The sequence below is a fragment of the Rhinolophus sinicus genome, chromosome 12 (genome assembly GCF_057876585.1).
Source record: "Rhinolophus sinicus isolate RSI-liver-muscle chromosome 12, RSI-T2T, whole genome shotgun sequence".
NCBI classification, from domain to species: domain Eukaryota; kingdom Metazoa; phylum Chordata; class Mammalia; order Chiroptera; family Rhinolophidae; genus Rhinolophus; species Rhinolophus sinicus.
In genome coordinates, this window is record NC_142512.1 from 42,020,906 (window position 1) to 42,039,091 (window position 18,186).

The following is an 18,186-nucleotide window of genomic DNA, read 5'->3' on the forward strand; positions in this document are numbered from 1 at the left end:
AGGAGGCAGAGCAGGAGGGGGAGGGGCAGGTGGGGCAGGAACTGAGATGTCCCTTCAGAGTTTGCTCACCTTTTCCCTTCTCTTCTTCTCCCCACCCCACCCCACCCCCAGCCCCAGCCATTCCAATGTCCCCCACCTCTGGAAAAGCTGAATTGGGATTCGATCCCCAGCCAGTTGCCAAAGTTCCGGAGCAGCTGTCCCAGGCTTGGGGGGGGGAGGGGGCCAGGAATGCTGGAGCTGAGGCCTGGGCTGCCCCAGACAGAGCTGGCTCTGAATTCTGGGAATGTTTGTGCAGCTGGAGCCCATTAGGGGAGGGAGCCCGGCGCTTATTAATCCCAGCCTTGTTCCCCGGGAGGGGCCAGGGCCCTGCACACGAGTGGAGGGGGACAGGGCTCTACTACGGGAGGGAGGCCAGCCCCCAGCCCTCAGCCCCCTGCTTGGTTGGGTCTCAGACAGGAGCTTGGAGATCTGGGGCCCTGCACCCCGCTTGCATGGTGCACATGTGTGTGAGCAGTGTGTGGGGAGGCGGGGTGTGGGCATATGTAAGGGGCCCTTTGGGGGCATGGTGAGGTTTGACAAAAGTGCTCCTACCTGTGGAGGCAGGAGGCGCACAGTGGGCCTGGGAGGGGCTGCTGTGTACCCCACAGGGTTCCTCACCTGCCCCCTCCCAGAACTCCTTCTGGAAGCCTGGCTAGCAGGAGAGGAGGAGGGAATGAATTTCTGTTGCCCCAAGTGTTTGGATGCATGCACATAGGACTAAGGAGTGAGTGTGGAGGCAGCGACGTAGGTCACATCCTGCAGCAAGTCCAGGGGACGCCATTTACAGAGACTCCAATGTGAGCAGTACCTCCTGGGGTTGCACAGTGTGAAACCTGCTTAAACACACACAGTGCTCCTGGGGGTAGGGAGTCTCGGGGCCTGGGTTGATGCCAAGCTAGCACTGCTATAGGATGTGGTACTAAGGGTAGTGCACTAAAACCAAAGAAAGGCCTGGCATGGTGTTCCAGCTCTACTGGCTGCCTGTGGGGCCTTGGATACATTTCTTACTCTCTCTGAGCCTTATTTCTTTTATCCACAAATTGGGATAGGATCTGTCCTGTGCACTTCATAGGGATGTTGTACAGATCACGTTCCTTTCTCTGTCTGTGTATCCATTCATCCATCCATCCCGCAAACTTGAATGGCTACTATATGCCAAATACTCTGCTGGTTACTGGGTCCACAAAAGTGAATAGGACCTTGACCATCAGGAGCTCATCCTTAATAGTGTGGGGTGGGGTGGGGTTAGTCACACACACAAATAAAATGTAAATGTGGAAAGTGCTCTAACTGCGCCATGGAGAATAGAGGAGGAAGCACTCTTGGCTAGCCTGTTACATATGTGTTGCTGGGATGACATCTCCGAAGGTGCCCTGTACAATGTAAGGCCCAGCACAGTGTGGGAGGAGGCTGTGGCAGGATCCTCTGGGACAGAGATGAAGTCCCCTGGTTCTTACTGCATTCACTCAGACCCTGCCACAGCTCTGGCTGGGAGCTGGGGCTGTTGGATGCTCAGGGTGATAATACCAGATAGGTTCCAGAATGAACTCTGCTAGGACTTTGATAGGTTGGGAGCTGTGACAAATATCCCAGCACCCTCTCTGGGGAGCAGGGAGGAGGCTGTATGACTAATTTCTTAGAGAGAGGGTTAGCTTTGATGTCTTTGCTGAACTACAGTCTCAACTCATCAGGGGAGATAGTGAGGAGGGGTTAGGGCAAATGAAAGAGGGAAGGTCAGTGAGGGGCAGGGGCCTGGGGAGCTTTGGAGCAGGGTCATCTGCCTCAGCCATTCCCAGAGGCCTTGGCCAAGAGAAGGAAGAAAGGCCTCTCCTCTCACCCTCATTCCTGACAAGCCTCCCTTACTTTACAGGGTCTCCAGTTCAGGTAGGGTGAGCTCCCTTCAAAACCAGAGAATTTCCCAGGAGGGCAGGAACCACAGAACACCGAGACTGGATATTACTGTGAGAAAAACTGGGCATCTTGGGATGGACAAGGAATGGGAAAAGCTGACTGAGAATTCCCAAGTCATGTCCCAAAGTGGTGGCTCCAGTGGCTCCAAATGCCACTAACCATTTCAGACATAGTCTCTAAACTAAGCGTTCCTTCTCCAAGGACCTCACTACTCTTAAGTCCACATGGCTCAGGGACTCACAGCAGGGCTGTCTCTGTTGAAGAGAACTGTGGTGTGAGAAAGAGGCTCACAAAATTCTGGAGGCTCAGTTTCTGCTTTTAGGCAACCCAAGTCTAATAAGGGAGACAGCCCAGCCCTCAGGGAGCTAGCTTCGTCCTCTAGAAACACCTAGTCTGATGATAGAGACACAGCTTCTGTCCTTGGGAAACCCCCAGTCTGAGGGTGAAGGCAGGACAGGGACACACACACACACACACACACACACACACACACACACACCCTCCTAAGACAAAAAAAGTGCAAACGTGGACAACATGGAGTGAATACAAGATGACCTAGTGAACTGAGTATCAGGAGTAGTAGAATGAGTGATAGGGGAGAAGAAATGCAAAGTTGACTAAAGGAAGCTCCCAGGCAATGAAGGGGATTATAGCCAGTTGGGGGAGGGCATTTTTCTATGCACAGATGCCCAACTCTCTCCCCGCCTCTGGGGGAGGGTTGTAAAATGTCCAGACTGCATTAGTTGATCCCTAAGATCCCTTCCAGCTCTAACAGCCTAGACTTCCTGGCCCCAGCCCTCTCACCCCTGCTTCCTCTCCCTCAGAGCCTCCCCCACCCCTGCCCTTCCTCTCGGCCTTCCATTTGGTCTCTCCTGAGGCAGGTGGTCTAGCCAGCTGCTTGGCCTGTGTGGAGATGAGATCCCACCCACAGTGTGGGATGGCGTTCAGTGGGGGTGGGCTGTGACCTGAGGAGCTGACAGCTGGGTTTGGGGCTCAGGCTGGGGCCAGTGGGGTGAGAACATGGCTTGTGGCAGCTTTTTCCAAATACCCTCCAAAAGGAGCAAGGAGAGAAGGAGGGTTCAAGGGATGTCATGGGTTCAGGCTGTGGTGGGTCTGGGTCCCATGTGGAGGTCTGGGAGGGGCCGTCAGGGAAGAACAGGTTGAACTCCACTTCCCCTGAGCTGGGGGACACTGGGGCTAGAGGTGGGCCATGCTGGGTGGTTCCTGCAGCTGCTGTGTGTGCTTGTTGTGAGGGAGCTGGGGGCGGTGTGGATTGGAAAGGACAGCTGGGTCTGCCAGAAAGCCTCGCCTGACACCCCTCCCGAGACACTTCCCCTCCCCCACCCAACACATGGGTTGAGGTGGGGGGGCGGGGTACTCTCCACCCACCCAGAACAAGAGGCCAGACAGAGACTGGGGAGAGATTAGAGAGGGGGTTGGGCCTAAGGAGCCATGTTATTTCCATTCTGCACCTTTCCATCAGAAAGGCTCACATGGAAACACTGGGGTCACAGGGAATACCCAGCAATAGGTGATGGCTGGGTGGCTGAATGGGGGGCTGAATGGGGGGCTCAGCTCCTATTTTCACTGATTCTGCCTAGAGCACTTCCCACCAATCTTTTGCCATCTATACCCCTGGTTCTGAAACGTTAGTAGTGCCTGCAAAGATCATGGTGGGCTTGTGGAAACATATTGCCATGAAGGCTGCCTCACTTCAGAGATTTTGATTCAGTAGGTCAAGGGTGAGGGCTGAGAACTTGAATTTCCAACAAGTCCCCAGGTGACGCAGGTGCTCCGGCTCCACAGGCCACACTTTGTAGTACGCTACCCTTCCTTTCTCCTCTTCTTACTTAGCTATCTCATCCCTCTCGCAGCTCCTGCCTGCTCCCCCAACCCAGCACAAGCTACCCCAGCTGTTAGGGGCAGAGCACATGGCTGGGGTGGCAAAGGGCCAGGCTCACAACCTCCTGGAGGAGAGGGTGTGAAGCTGGACTCAGCCTGACTCCAATCTGACCCAAGCCCTGGCAACACACTAGGGTGATTCTCTATCCCCTTTTTGCCTCTCTTCCTTGGTGCAATGACCTTAAACTTGTGGGAATTCATAAATGGACCAAGCATCACGTGTAGAGTTCAAATTTCCCACAGTTTCCCAGGTCTATGGTTTTTCAAATATGAGTAGATACTATTATGGTGGAATAAAACCCATAAAATCCTTCAAAAGTCTTACTAAATTTATACTTTCCTTACTTAGAAAAGTATTAACTATATCACTCTTATAAAGCATATTGGCATTTTGTCAAGATTAATGATCCTTAACACAGCCTACAAAAGTGTGCATGGCTTGATCCAGGCTATTGCTCCCGTCTCATCTAAGCTCTTTTTCTCTCCTCACCACAGAGGCCTTATTTCAGTTACACAAATGGACCTCACTCCCTTTGGCCTCAGGGCCTTTGCACATGCTGTTCCCATGCCTTCGACCATCCAATAATCTGTGTCATTTCACACCTACCCCCTGTACTCCTTGGCCTGGTTAATTCTTACTATTCCCTCAAACCTAAGCTAATCTCCTCCTAACTGTATTTTTTCCATCCCCCGACCATGTTAATTTTCCCATTAGAGGCTCTCACAATACATATATTATTCCTCTCTCTGCCACCCTCAACATTGTTTTAATGTTACATTATGTGTGTGGCTTTGATTAATGTGTGATTCCCCTATCAATCTGAAATTTCCATGAGGCACAGCCCGTTGATTTCTCTTGCTTATTTCCCACCACTGTAGCTCTGTAGAGCCAACCACAGAGCCTGGCACAGACCAGGTACTTAATAAACATATGATAACTGATGCAATCAGTTAACCAATCGACACATAAAAGATCCAGAGACTTGCGGCCAATCTGGCACCGAAAGACGAAAGTTAAGAACAACTTGTGCATGTGGACAGCTGCTCATTGGGATTTCTGACCACCTGTTCTCATAGGTAGACCATGGCTTTGGCTCCTGCAGTGGAGGTGAGAGAGAGGAGACTGGCAGGCAGCCAGAGTCACAGGAGTCAAAAGGAAGAGAGAAAATTAGAGGGAAAGAGACAGATGAAAGAGAAGGGAGAGAAGAAAGCGAAGAGATGGAGAGGAGAAAAAGGATCTGAAGACAAGAAAGAGGACAAAGGCCCCTGAGGACAAAGTGAAAGGAAGAGAATTTCCAGCGATCAGGATGGGGTCATGGGGTGGGTCAAAGGGTGTCATTTGACTGCCTTGCTTGTGACCTCCTCCACCAGCTCAGTCACCTTCTCTCTTTCCCCATCACTAGCTCCCGCCCCCTCTGCCCCAGGAACTGGGCTAGTTTATTTTCCTTGGGCAGGCTTCCTGAAAGGGGAGCCTGGTTTTCCTGGCACATGAAAAGTGTCTCAGACTGGCGTCTGACCTTTCCTGCAGAGCCCCAGCTCCAGGGAGTTTGTCTGACATGCAGTCACACACGTGGACACATGCACATATCCTGGCACATGGCACACACATGCACCCCGGGGCCCCAGAGTGAATCTGGGAGTTGTGTGACCACAAATGTGTCTGCACACAGGCACCCCTCACCTGTAGATAAGATATAATGCACGTACACCCAAAGCTTATCTCCCACACGGGGGTCTGATACCTGTGCTTACATGTTCAGCACACAACGTCACTGTTCATACATTAAGCAGTATTCTAAACACCCAAGTGTGTCCATTTCTACTCTTCACTGTACTGTGGGTTGCAAGAAGAGTTAGAGTGACGGACACATGCAGTGTGACTGGCGGTATGAGTGGCTGGTGTGGCCCAGGGCCAGCTGCAGCTTCTCCGAGTCAGAGGAGGAGCTGGCCAGAGAGACCACCCAGGACGTTCAGGTGGGTCCTTCCCCTGCCTGTGGGTGGAAGGTGGGATGTCTGTGTCCACAGGGCCCCCAATCTGTACTTCCATAGAGGGCTCCTGGGAATTAGAAGGGAGTTCTCTCCTGCATATATACTTCTTCTACCTACCGTCCTTATCCAGGATCCAAGCCCACTCCCCTGGGCTCAGGGTTCCTGACCTCTAAGACCAGCCTTGTTGGGAAGTGGAAAGCTCAGGGACTGCTCTGCCCCGTCCCTTTTCATGGGACTGTGCAATGACAATAATCTAAGCACCTACGACATACCGCTTGCCAGGTATTTCATGCACAATATCTTATTTCATACTTCTACCAAGCCTGTGAAGAGCTTTATACTCTTCCTTTAGGGGTAGGAAAACTGAAGCTTTGGGGGGTAAAGAAACTTGCTCCATTCCTACAGCTAATGAGGTCAAGAGCTGGGATTTGGTTCAAGGTCTGTCTCCGGCCCAAGTCCAAGGTCTTGAACAATGCGCCATACTACCTCTACCTTGATTGCTGTAAAAATATCCACCTCAAAAGCTTTCTGGGAAGGAATTGAGATGATTTTTGTAAAATGGCCTAGCACAGTGCCTAGCACATAGGGCTCATTTGAAAACTCAGTTTTCTTTCTCCTTTGGGTTCCTCTATGGAGAAAAGGGGAGCGTGAAGCACTCCTTTGACCAGTGGGAGGGGGTTTCAGCAGGAAGGGGTGAGATGGGCAGGGTAGGCAAAGAGGCAAATGTGGAAGGCCCCCCCCCCCCCCAACCACCACTTCAACCTCTGGAGCCTGGTCCTAGTGGCGAGCCAAAAAAACAGCGATCATCATCCTGACCCCCAACATTCACCCATACTGACCCACCCATAATGGGGGGCTGGTGAGGCTGGAGAGGACAAGGAACCTTTCCACCTACCACTTGTCCTCCTTCTCTCTGACACCCCCGGAAAAGGAGGCATTCCCAGACAGAAGGAGGAAGGGGAGGGCTGGGGTGGAAGGGGAGGAGGGGCCGCCACACACTGAAGTCTTTGTGGGACTCCCAAGCGTCGAGGTGGAAACACTTCATATATCAAGTGTGTTTGTCCCTCCCTAGGGAAGGTGGGGCAAGAGGAAGGGAGGACAGGGTGGAGGCTGGGCAATCGGCAAGGGCTTAGGGCCTGAAATAGGAAACACCAGTGTGTAACCCGAGTCGGTGGAGAGGGGGCTGCCCAGAGCCTTTCTTGAGGAACTGACCTGTTCTTGGCTTCTGGGATCTCTGCTCAGAGGCTTTGACTCCCCTTCTCCAGGCCCCTATTCACTGCAGAAACACACACCCCTGTCACTCCTTCCAGACGCTGTACTCTTCCTGCCAGGCTCCATGGTTCCCTTCGCTGCATCTCACTGCTGCTCATTCCCTAGCCTGCCCCTCGGTCCTCCTGGAGCCAGCTCTTCCCTCCCCCTCATCTCCAACTAAAAACCCCCTCCCCAACCCCACCCCCGCACCCCTTCCAAATGTCTAATTTAGCCTCTGAGACCCCTGGCTGCCATCTCTCCTGGATCTCCTCCGGGAGCTTACATTCTCTTTAACCATGGCCTTGCCTCCTTCTCCCCCAAACTGTTCAGAATCCTAGATCAGTTTCCTCTAAGCCTTGACAGGTGCCCTGCCTGTTTCTGACTCATGGCCCTGATCCAGCCAACGTGATAACAGGGATGCTGGGACTGCACTAAGAGTCACTGTCCCAGTAACCTTGTAATGAATAGGACTGTGATGATTTTGGAAAAGTTAGCGCTATTCATTTGCTTATTCAGGAGGTGTTTATTGAGGGCCTACTACATGCCAGATCCTGTGCTAGATGCTAGGTACCTTCATAGAGCTCACAGTTAGTATATATCAACCTCAGGCTCTAGGCAAGAAGGGTTCCCTGTTCTGGGTTCTCACGTGCTGCCATCCCACAGAGCGAAGGGTACATGGGGTGTGTAACCCACCCAGAGCCTACACAGCCCCCTCCACTTTCCCTTCTAACACGGTACTCTGGGTTCCTGGCCCAGTGCAGTGTGGAACCATATTGGAGTCTGCAAAAAAAAATCAGTAATTACGGATCCTGTCTTTATTTACAAATTTGAGATTTTGTTTATTATGGATCTTTGCCATCCATTTTGATTTTTAAAATACTGCATTACAATATGATTTATCTTTATTACTGAGATTTTCGGTGTCCCTTAAATTTCACACGTGAGCTGAGGGTGTGATCCTCAGAATTCCCTAAGTGACCCCACACTGTTTCCAAGGAAGGCAGCGCTTTGCCCTCATCCCTCCTCCTGAGGGCAGGCCAAGCGCAAGCGTGCTTTCCCTCGGGGCTGAGGGGTGGTCAAGGGATGGTTGACTTTGGGGGTGGGTGGGGCCTGCACACATGGGCTGGGGAGCTGGCCTCTCATGAGCAGAACACAAAGGAACTCTTGGTGGCAAGAGAAATTGGGTGGGTGAGAGGATGGGGCAGCGGCCCCTGGTTCCAGGGCAAAACTCCAAAGTCATTAAGAAAGTGGATTTGTCAAGGTAAGAAGCTAGGATATATCTTATTTAACATTGGTTCACTTGATTTATAACTTTTAAATATTTAGAAATTTTGTTTGTGGCTTTTTATTTGTACTCATGCCCCAAGCCCCACAAATGTGAAAGGCAGCCTGTGTACAAGGATGGTGAGTGGGGGGGATAGAAGTTATCAGGAGCGGGTAGACCAGTCTGATTTCCTCACTGCCACTGAATGCCCATCTGCGTACTTTTGTTTCTGCTCTCCCCACCACCAACTGCTACTGTCCTTTAAGGCCCTCTCCTCCCTGCTAAAAGTCTTCAGTGATCCCTGCTGCTATTGGTGGCCTTCTCCTCCTCCAAACTGTGACACTTACTGCCACTACCACTCCCTGGGTCCTCAGCTGCATTGCCTGGTATCAGCCCACTGAAAGCTATTTTGTGCTGTCATCTAACTTTCAGTGTGTGTGTGTGTGTGTGTGTGTACATGTCCAGGATTACCAGTGTTTAAATAGCACTGATGATGTATTATTTTATTCTTTAGGTTCCCTATAGTGTTAGACTTGGAAAAGAATGGGTTTGCAAATAGCCAGAGACCTAGGGTTGATGCTGGCCCTGCCCCTTATTAGCTATAGGATCTTGAGCAAGTTAACCTCTCTGGGTCTCAGATTTCTCATATATAAAACAGGATAATAAGGCCTGCTTGGCAGGGTGTTATGAACAGAAGAGGTAATATATATATAAAGGGCCTGACAAAATAGGCAGTCAATAAAATGTTAACCACAATAATTATGTTATTACACGTAATATATTAACATAGAGTTTACATTTATTATGTGCCTGCTATTATATTGCTAATAGAACAGTTATAATTATGTATTATTAAAGGCATTACATAAATTAAATGATTGAATGGGATGATCAGGAGGCCTGAGAAAACTAAGGGAATGGAACTGGAGCCCTTCTGACTCGAGGCTTTTCTGACTGGGAGCGGCTGAGGAGGCCGAAAACTGGGCAGCTTTGGTAAGAAGATCCTTGAAACCCGTGGTTCCTCCCTGAGCATTTGGCATAGGAGTGAGCAACACAGGGCTCAGAATTAATCCTTCCACGTGGCTCCAGCCTCCTGACCCTGGGCACTTCGTTTAGCCACACCAGGCACACCCTTGGCACAACGCTGTCCCTGCCCCACTAGCAGAGGCAGCTGTGCAGCAGGCACCCCCTCCATCTGCTGTGGAGATGGTCAGCCTTGCCAAGTGCTTCCCCTGCCCCAACATACCCCGCCGTGCCTGCCTAGGAGAAACCACGGGAACCAAGGGCTGGGGGAACAGCAGACACTGGATCCCAGCTCCCAGGACCACCCAGCCTGACCTCCTCTTCTATGCTTATTAAAAACATACTTCCAAGGGATTAGCAACTATGCCAGGGATGTTGATCACTAACCCTCATCCAACCAATGGTTTTAATCACTAGCTGTAGCCACATTAACATTACTAACTAATAAGCAGTCTGCTAAGGCGGGGTGGGCATTGGGTGAGGGGGTTGGGGTAGAGAGGGAGGCACCTGCTATAAGAGTGAGCCAAGGGGCCACCCTGGGAGAGAGGGACTCAAAACTGCATTCCCCTCACCCCAGTCAGGAGACCAGCTTCTTAGGGCATTGAAGACACCATTTTGAGGATGGGAACCTGTGTCCAGGCATTCTGAATTAGTACAGCTTGGGGGATGTCCCAGTTAGGCTTTCTGGGGGAGAGTCCACAGAGTAGGGGGTCTCACCTAGGCCTGGCCAACTTCCTAGACTAGAGCCCTTGGTAAAGACCTAGCTCTTGGCTCCAAGTGTGTGCAGAAGTGCGGGAGATTCAGACTCAGAGCCTTTCTCATTCTCCCATGGCAGGGACGACAGCTAAATCCACTCCTAGTCTTACCTCCATCACTCTCAGCTGGGCTCCCATTTTCAGCAAGCAACTGTAAAGTACCATCCAATGGGGGAGCCTAAAGGTGGCCATTGGTGCCCTCAAGTTCCCTTTGTCTGAGAGAGCAGATGGGAAGTTAAGAAGGCAGGAAGGGCAGAGCCCAGGAAGATGATAGAAAAAAACAAGGCAGAAGAGGTGGTGGAGGGAGAGGAGGAAGGTTAAGGAGAGCCTGGAGAGCCCTCTGGCTCCGAGGAACGCCCTAGGAAAGAAGGTAGTCTGCCTAGAACGGACTTTGTTCTTGTAGAGCATTGTTGGAAACTGTTGTATTCAACAACTGTTAGCAAAGACCAGGCCCTGTTGCCTATCCTTTCTCTTTCTCTTTCTTTCTATTACTGTTCTCTCTCTCTCTCCTTCCCTGTGTCTCTTTTCTTCCTTGGTTCCTGCTCTAGCAAATGGCTATGGCTTAGAATTGGCTTCCTCTTCCCCCAGTGCTGATATTTTCCAGGGGAGACTGAGGAGCTCTGCCTCCACTCAGGTCATCAACTCTGCATTCTTGTTATCAGCTTCCAGAAAATCAGTTCCTCCATCCACCTCACCTGGATGGAGTGTCCCTTCTCCATGTGCACACCCCGTGCTAGGTACTGACTTGGGAACATGTCGCTGGAAGAAGGGGACCCGCCAGAACGCGCAGAAACTCAGAAGTGAGAAAGGTATAGATTCCAGAGCCAAATGTGAGTTAAAATAGCTGAGTACACATTCAGCCAATCAGATTTTTTTAAAAGGGGAAAAGTCTCTCCTGAAGAAGGGACATGTGTCTTACTATAGAAACATCATATTCCTGTAATTAAAAATAATGACTTAAAAAATGACAATTCTAGCACGCAAACCAAAACAGACATTTGGCTCTGCAATAAGTTGAACTCGTTAAAAGAACCTTTGTATTTATTTCTTACACAGCACAAATGCAGGTGACACAGAAGTCCAAAATTCCCCACAAAACTTATGAACTTAACAATTGAGAATCTCATTTCTTATAATCTTCTGCAAAGGAGCTGGGGTCCAGGCCTGGCACAGGGGATGAAGATGGGGAGCTGGAGAGTGCAGAGCTCTCTGCTCGAAATGAGCCCGTGGGCTCCAAGATGCGGGCTGGTAGGGGTGGAGGGAGTATGTGGAAGCCCAGACTGAAATATCTGGCATAAATTTGAAAGGAATGGAGTCTCCTCTGTGGGGCCCTGATCAGGGGAAAAGGCAGCTCCCCTTTTTGTGCCCCTATATACCAGGTAGAAGCAAGCTTGGGGGAGATAATGTCCTGGGGGCAGTTGTCATGGAAACTGTCCTGTCACCTTCCCCCTAGGCCAATCTGATGTCTGGGAAACACAAGGGCCCCAGCAGCCCCTCTTGCCCCACCCCACACAGCCAGTGACAGCAGAACCGTCTCTGAAATAAACACCATATAAGAACAACAACCCCCAGAAACTCCAAAGGGGCTTTGATGTTGGGGCCAAGGGTTTTGACTAAACAAACTGGAAGCGATTTAGGCTAGAGAATGCTGGCGGCAGCGCTAAGGCGGCTGCACTGGGGAATTGAGTCAGGCCGCCAGGAGCTAGTAGGGACTCTATCCTCCCCACCCCTCAACCAACCACCCTGGGACCACAGAGACCAGGCAAGAGAGGCACGGGTGTGTGCATCTCCCTGGCTTCCCTCCTTCCTCCTGCCAGATGGACTGGGTCATCTAAGGACACCATGTCCACCCAGCAAATGCTGGGCTATGAAGCAGACAGGTGGGCAGTCAGGCTGTGTCCTCCCCTCTTCTCCCCCCTCAAGCCCCCCAAAGCACACACATCCACTGCCCTCCACTTCTACTACGTCTTCCCTTCTCCAGCCAGTTCTTATTTCAAATGTCTTTATAAGGAACAACTATTAGGTTGGTGCAGAAGTAATTGCAGTTGAAAGGGTTAAAAATCATTGCAAAAACCGCAGTTACTTTTGCACCAACCTAATAATTCTGGAAATAAATCTTGCCCAAGTCTGAGAAGTCCTTGGCCCTATAACAACCACCTTGCTCTGGCACTGGGAGTGAGAAGTTCAATCTTTGGAGCACCACTAATTCTCTCCCTAAAGAGTAGCCTCTGAGAGGGCAGGAACTGTCTTGCTCATCTCTGTGCCCCCCTTGATATCTAGCATAGTGCCTGATGAAGACAGGTATTCAGTACATGTTTGTTGAATGAACAAATGAATGATTACTTGGGGGAATCATGGCGGGTTCACGTCCTTGCTTCAAAGTAAGCCTCAGTTTCCTCAGCAAAAAAGGTAATACCCAGTTCATAAGTGGCTATACATACATACATACATATATACATACATGTGTTGATACAAATTGTATGTAAAGTGCCCAGCCCAGTGTCAAACATGCAGCAGGTACACAATGGCTTGCCTGTAAGTGTTGTTATGATTTAGGCTACTTCCCAATCGGTCTGCGTCTCATTTGTAGCAGAAAGACCCTCCATTTGTGAAGGTGCACAGAGGGGCTTAGGAAAAGGGGCCCGATGTTCCTTCCAGGGGGGCCATTCAGGCAGGAAGGCGATAGCAGCCTGACCTCCACCCCGCCCAAATTCAGAAGTGTGGAGAAAGCTGACCCATTCTGGAAGTATGTGGTGCCTTTCTCCATTAGAGAGGTGGGGAGACTGGGCTTTCTCTGTACCCCCAGAAGAGACCTTCTGCCCTATGAGAAGGTCTCCCTTTGCTCCCCCCTCTGACTGTGCTCTGGCTGTTTCTATCCCTCATATCCTCTCCCTGAAGGCCATCTGCCTTCCTTCTTCTTTTTTTAAAATCTTAATTATTGTTTTACATTAATCACCAAATCTTGAGTAATAAGATCCTGAAAGAGCTAGTGAGGTCCCCCTGGCTAGACTGACTCTCACAAAGGAACAAAACAGAAAACAAAGCAAGGTAGTCACTCCCAGAGGCCCAGACGTGTGCTTACCCACTTTCTTACACATACACACATGCACAGAGTCCCATACACTAACAAAGAAGTACAAGGAACATGGGTGTGCCACACAAACACACTCGCACACACTTAGACACATGCACACACTGTCTCAAAACACAAGTGTCTACACACACACACACACACACACACACACACACTCAGTACTAACAAAGCAAGCAGCACGCACAAATCCTCACAGGAGGCCCGATGACTGTACTTCAAGTTTCACCTCCCAACCCAAGCCCAGAAATCTGTCTCCAATTATCTGGCCCGTGTTGGGAGCAACAGGAAATCCAGAGCTGCCTCTGTCTTCTGGGGAGAAGCCGGGATTTCAGCCATTTCTCCATCGTTGGAAAACAAAAGCCTTTTGGCCTTACCTCCTTCTCCCTGCTTCCAAGTCAGCTGGGGCTAGAAGGGTGTGGGTAGGGGAGGAAGGCTGGCGTAAAACTGAGCCTAAGAACAGCTTGATGAGCCTGGGAACTGGGCCAGGGGTCTCTGTGCCCTGAGCATGCGCTTTTACAACTTCTCCCAAAACACTGAACAGGGCAGTGGCTTGGGTCAAGATTAAGGGCCTGCAGTGGGGACCTCAGAATGACTACTGACCCTGGATACCAGCCTTATGGGGTGATAGCGCAGCATACTAGAACAACCACTAGACTTACAATCAGAAGACGTGGGCTCAGGTCCCAAATCTGCAGTGAGCTAGCTGCCAGTGATTTCACTTCTCAGAACCTCACTTAGAAAATGGGAGTAACAACAGTGACACGCCTTGCAGGGTGGTTGTGAGTAGTGAGTTGAGCCAAGTGCTTGTGTAGCTAGGAAAAGTGACCACACAGGTGTCATTATTGGCTGTGGGATGGTGTCCCAACCTGTGTAAGTGGCTGATCTCCCCATGAAATAGGAAGCTTTCCCGTCTCTTCCAGATGCGCCTGGCTATTCTCACAGAAGAGAAAACACTGCCTCAAGACACCTGGGTTCGCTCCTTCTTCCTTCTTCCCTTATTAGATGGAGCAGGTCTCACCACCTTGCAGCTTTCCCACTTGACTGCACAGCCCACTCAACACCACGCCCTCTCTCAGTGTTCCTTATGTCATCTAAAGACCATGGAAGTGGCTTGGGGTAGCAGGAAGACCACTGGATTTGGGGGTTTTTCTTGCTTTTAAAGACACCTAACCCAGGGGCAGCTTCCCCTAATGAACCCAGCATTAACTTCCCTGGACAATGGACACTTTCTACCTGGCTTTGTTGAGGGGACTGTTAGAAATTGTGACCATATACATGTGATGGTTCCCACAAGGGGAAAAAAGGAGCTTTGGAAGGACTCTCGCCACGACACCAGTGTCTCTCTCTGTGGCTTCAGCACTTTGTGGGATTTGCAGTTGAGAATGTACTGCTCTGTGAAATAGCCTTTCACTGTTTCAGTCTAAGTTTCTCCGTCAGACTGGGAGTTCCCAGAGACCAAACTCTGCCTCCTCCATCAGACAGGGAGTTCTGGGTCACCCTCTCAACACTCCACTCAAGCCCTGGCCCAAGCATGCAAGGAAAGCAGGGCTGCGTAAAATGCTGGAATGGTACAGGGTAAAGATTCAGCAGCCCCTCTGGGCGTTTGGACCCAGATAGTCTCGTTGGAGATCCGGACATCAGTGAGCGCTCGCAATAGATGGAATCCTAAGCCAACAGAGTAAGATGGGAAAGGAAGATTCCGCCCCCACCCTTCTTTCTTCCTTATATTATGAAAAATCTGATGGGCTGATGGGCTAGATGGGAAGCAGAATGATGGGAAGAAATCAGAGGGGGTAGGAGGAGAGGGGAATCAGAAGAAAGAGGTATGTGAGTGCCACAAAGTCAAGGAACAGCTTTGAACAGGGGAAGGAAATAATGAGAGGGTCCCTTGGGGGAAAGGGGACGTCTGCTTGATTGTCACTAACTCCAGAACTGGGGTTTGGGTCTCCACAGCTGGTCGGCAGAGCCCAAATCTCTGGCAGGATCAGGAGCTGAGATAGCTCCCTTTTCTCTGTTGTAAAGCATGAAGAGGACACCTTTTCTTCTCCCTTCAGGCTCCCAACATATGACCTTTTAACATGTGGGGTTCTCATGTGGGGTCAAGGGGCCTGAAACAGTCCAGATCAACAAATAAGAGGTCCCAACTCTGCTTGCCCGACCTGGCCCTCAGAGGATTGCTCAGAGCTCCACCCACAGTCCTAGCGGCCCTCCTTTGAAGGCCAAGCTGAGAGGTTCAGCTTTCCAGACTGCCGTGGGGAGTGAGTCACGGTCTAACAATGTGATCTGTCAAGTGCTACAGCTCCCTGGGCTGGTCATACCCACAGACTCCTGCTGCCTGGATTCTCAGGGCGTTCCTCAGTCTTACTTACAAAATACGGAGACCACGCTGGTAGCTTTTCCGTGCACTCCTCACCATCCCCAGCTCCAGGTATTGTTTTCAGTATAGCCCCAGCCAAAGAGATGGGTTAGATGTGGAAAATTCAGAAATAGGGGGCAACTTTTCCAGAATTTGAGTCCAGACTCAGGGAGTTAAGAATCAGGGCAGGGGAAGAGCAGAGGAACAGGAACTGAGGTCTGTGTGGTAAAGGAGGCTGTGTAGGTATGGTGCTCAGTACAAGAGGTTAAGAGTAACAATATACTAAAAATCATTGAGTGGTACACTTTAAAAGGGTGAACTTTATGAGATATATACAGAGGGTACCAAAAAAATGTATACGCATTTTAAGGAAGGAAAACACTATTAAAACTGTAATGCTCAATATATACTGATAACAAAAGATGAATGCAAGTCACGTTTGACTTCTGCAATTACAAGAGGTGCTGAAAGCGATTACTATCAGCGTCCAGACACTTCTGATCACGGCAAACTACTGCTTGAGCAAACCTGACCAAAGTGTCCACTTGTATACATTTTTGTCCATACCATCCAATATATCATATATGTAATATATAATATAATATATTATAATTTTATAGTACTTATATTTATATAATTATATTTTATAATATAAATTATATATTATATAATATATATCACATATATGAAAATATGAATATATATCATATCAATCTATCTATCTATCTATCTATCTATCTATCTATCTATCAAGCTGGTTTGCTGTTGTCTTTTTGTTTAAATGAGTGTCTGAGTGAGAGGTAGGTGAGTCTGTCCCCAGAGGAAGATACTGCAGGCTGTGTGGGGTGGATTGGGGGTTAGATAAGAAAGAAGGACCTGGCTACCTGTAGCTTTAAGTGGATCTGGGTTGGACTAAAGCAGTGACATCTATGCAGAGGGTGAGGTTGGGACTAGTCCCTGCCCACGGAGATCCGAGGCTCATCCAGAATTTGTCAGCCCTGCTATAAGCCTTCAATCTCCATTCTGGACACCTTGAAACACCACCACCCAAGTGACCCCTTCTACAGATTCAGATAATACTCTACAGTTTACCAACCATCTTGAGATCTACCCATGGCAAACAGGGTACGCCTTTAACCTCATTTTGGGCTCGTTATAGCCTCACCCTTTTTCTTCTGCTTTTACTCTCGCTTTTGAATTTCTGCTATTTTACATCTTATGTATCTACGAAGCTTCTGTAAATCTATTGTACAAGGCAGGATATAAAAGCATTTTAAAAAGCAAATACTCTCATGCACATTTTCTCTTTTGGTGCTCATAACAGCCCATATGGAGAAAGTGAAGCTATTTCTATTTTTAGGCTGGGAGAGATTACAGGACTTGGTCAAGGTCATTTTGCTTTCAAATGGTGGAATAAGAACTAAAACTCGGGTATTTGAACTCCAAAGTACCACTCTTTCCTCCACAGAAGGCACCAGAAGAAAGCCCTGGAGATGGACCAGGTTGTCTTCCTCCAGCCTTGCCAGTTCACACATCACCACCTGTAATGCAGACAGGCCTTTTAACAGAGAAGTGTCCATCTGCTCAAGGAGGGGAGACCAGGGTCACAGGGAAAGGAGATAGCTTTCTAGTTCTCCTTCCAAGAACTCAAAGCAAACAAACACTCCTTCCAGTCAGTTAGACACATGCCCATGGTATCTTCCCTCAGAAAAGGAGCAAACAGGACACTTTTCTCACAAGCCTGAGGCACAGGTTCCCACTGTTCTCTGTAGGATTTGTCTCGTGGGGTATAAGGTGGGGTTCAGGGCTGACTTTAGCGGGGCAGCTCTGAGTTGAGAGAAGGCCCCCTCTTAGAGAAGGGGGGTCTGAAGGGATGGCTGCAGTGGCCCCGGTGACAGGTCCCAAACTCTCATACTCAGAGTACGAAAGAAAACAGGTGGCAGTGAGGTGAGCGCCTCATGAACAAACACTGATCAACTACAGGCAATATAAGGATGGGTCACATGCCTAGTTCTGCTTTCCAGAGCTCCGTCTGAGGGGGTGGGCGGGAATGAGGATGCAAGATAGAGCAGAAGTATGTCAGGAGAGAAGCATAAACAAAGTCTGATGGGGATGCTGGGGGTGTGTGGGGGGAGGGGAAGCGGAGAGGATTATATCCTGCTGGGTGATGTTACAGGAGTCTTTGGGGGCCATCACATTTGAGAAGGACCTAGAAAGATATATACATTTTCTTTCTTCTTTTAAAAAATGGATTACCCTTACTTTTTAAACAAAGGGTGGGGTAGGAAAAGAGAGAGAGGAGAGAGAGAGAGCATCAGTGATGAAAGGGGAGCAAAGAGGAAGTTGTTCTAGGCACAGGAGGCCCAGTATGGACAAAGGTATGGGGTGGAGTCGGAACCCTTGAGAAGCACACTTGAGGAATTCAGTTTAGTTGGAGCATAAGGTAGTGGAAAAAAAGAACTGGAAAGGTAGACAGGAGCCATATCACCACAGAGGCCCTTAAATTCCAAGCTAAGGAATTTGCACTTCATTTAGTAGGCCACAGGGAACCTCTACAAGTGACTGGATTAGAAGTGTGCTTTAGGAGGAAAATTCAGGCAGC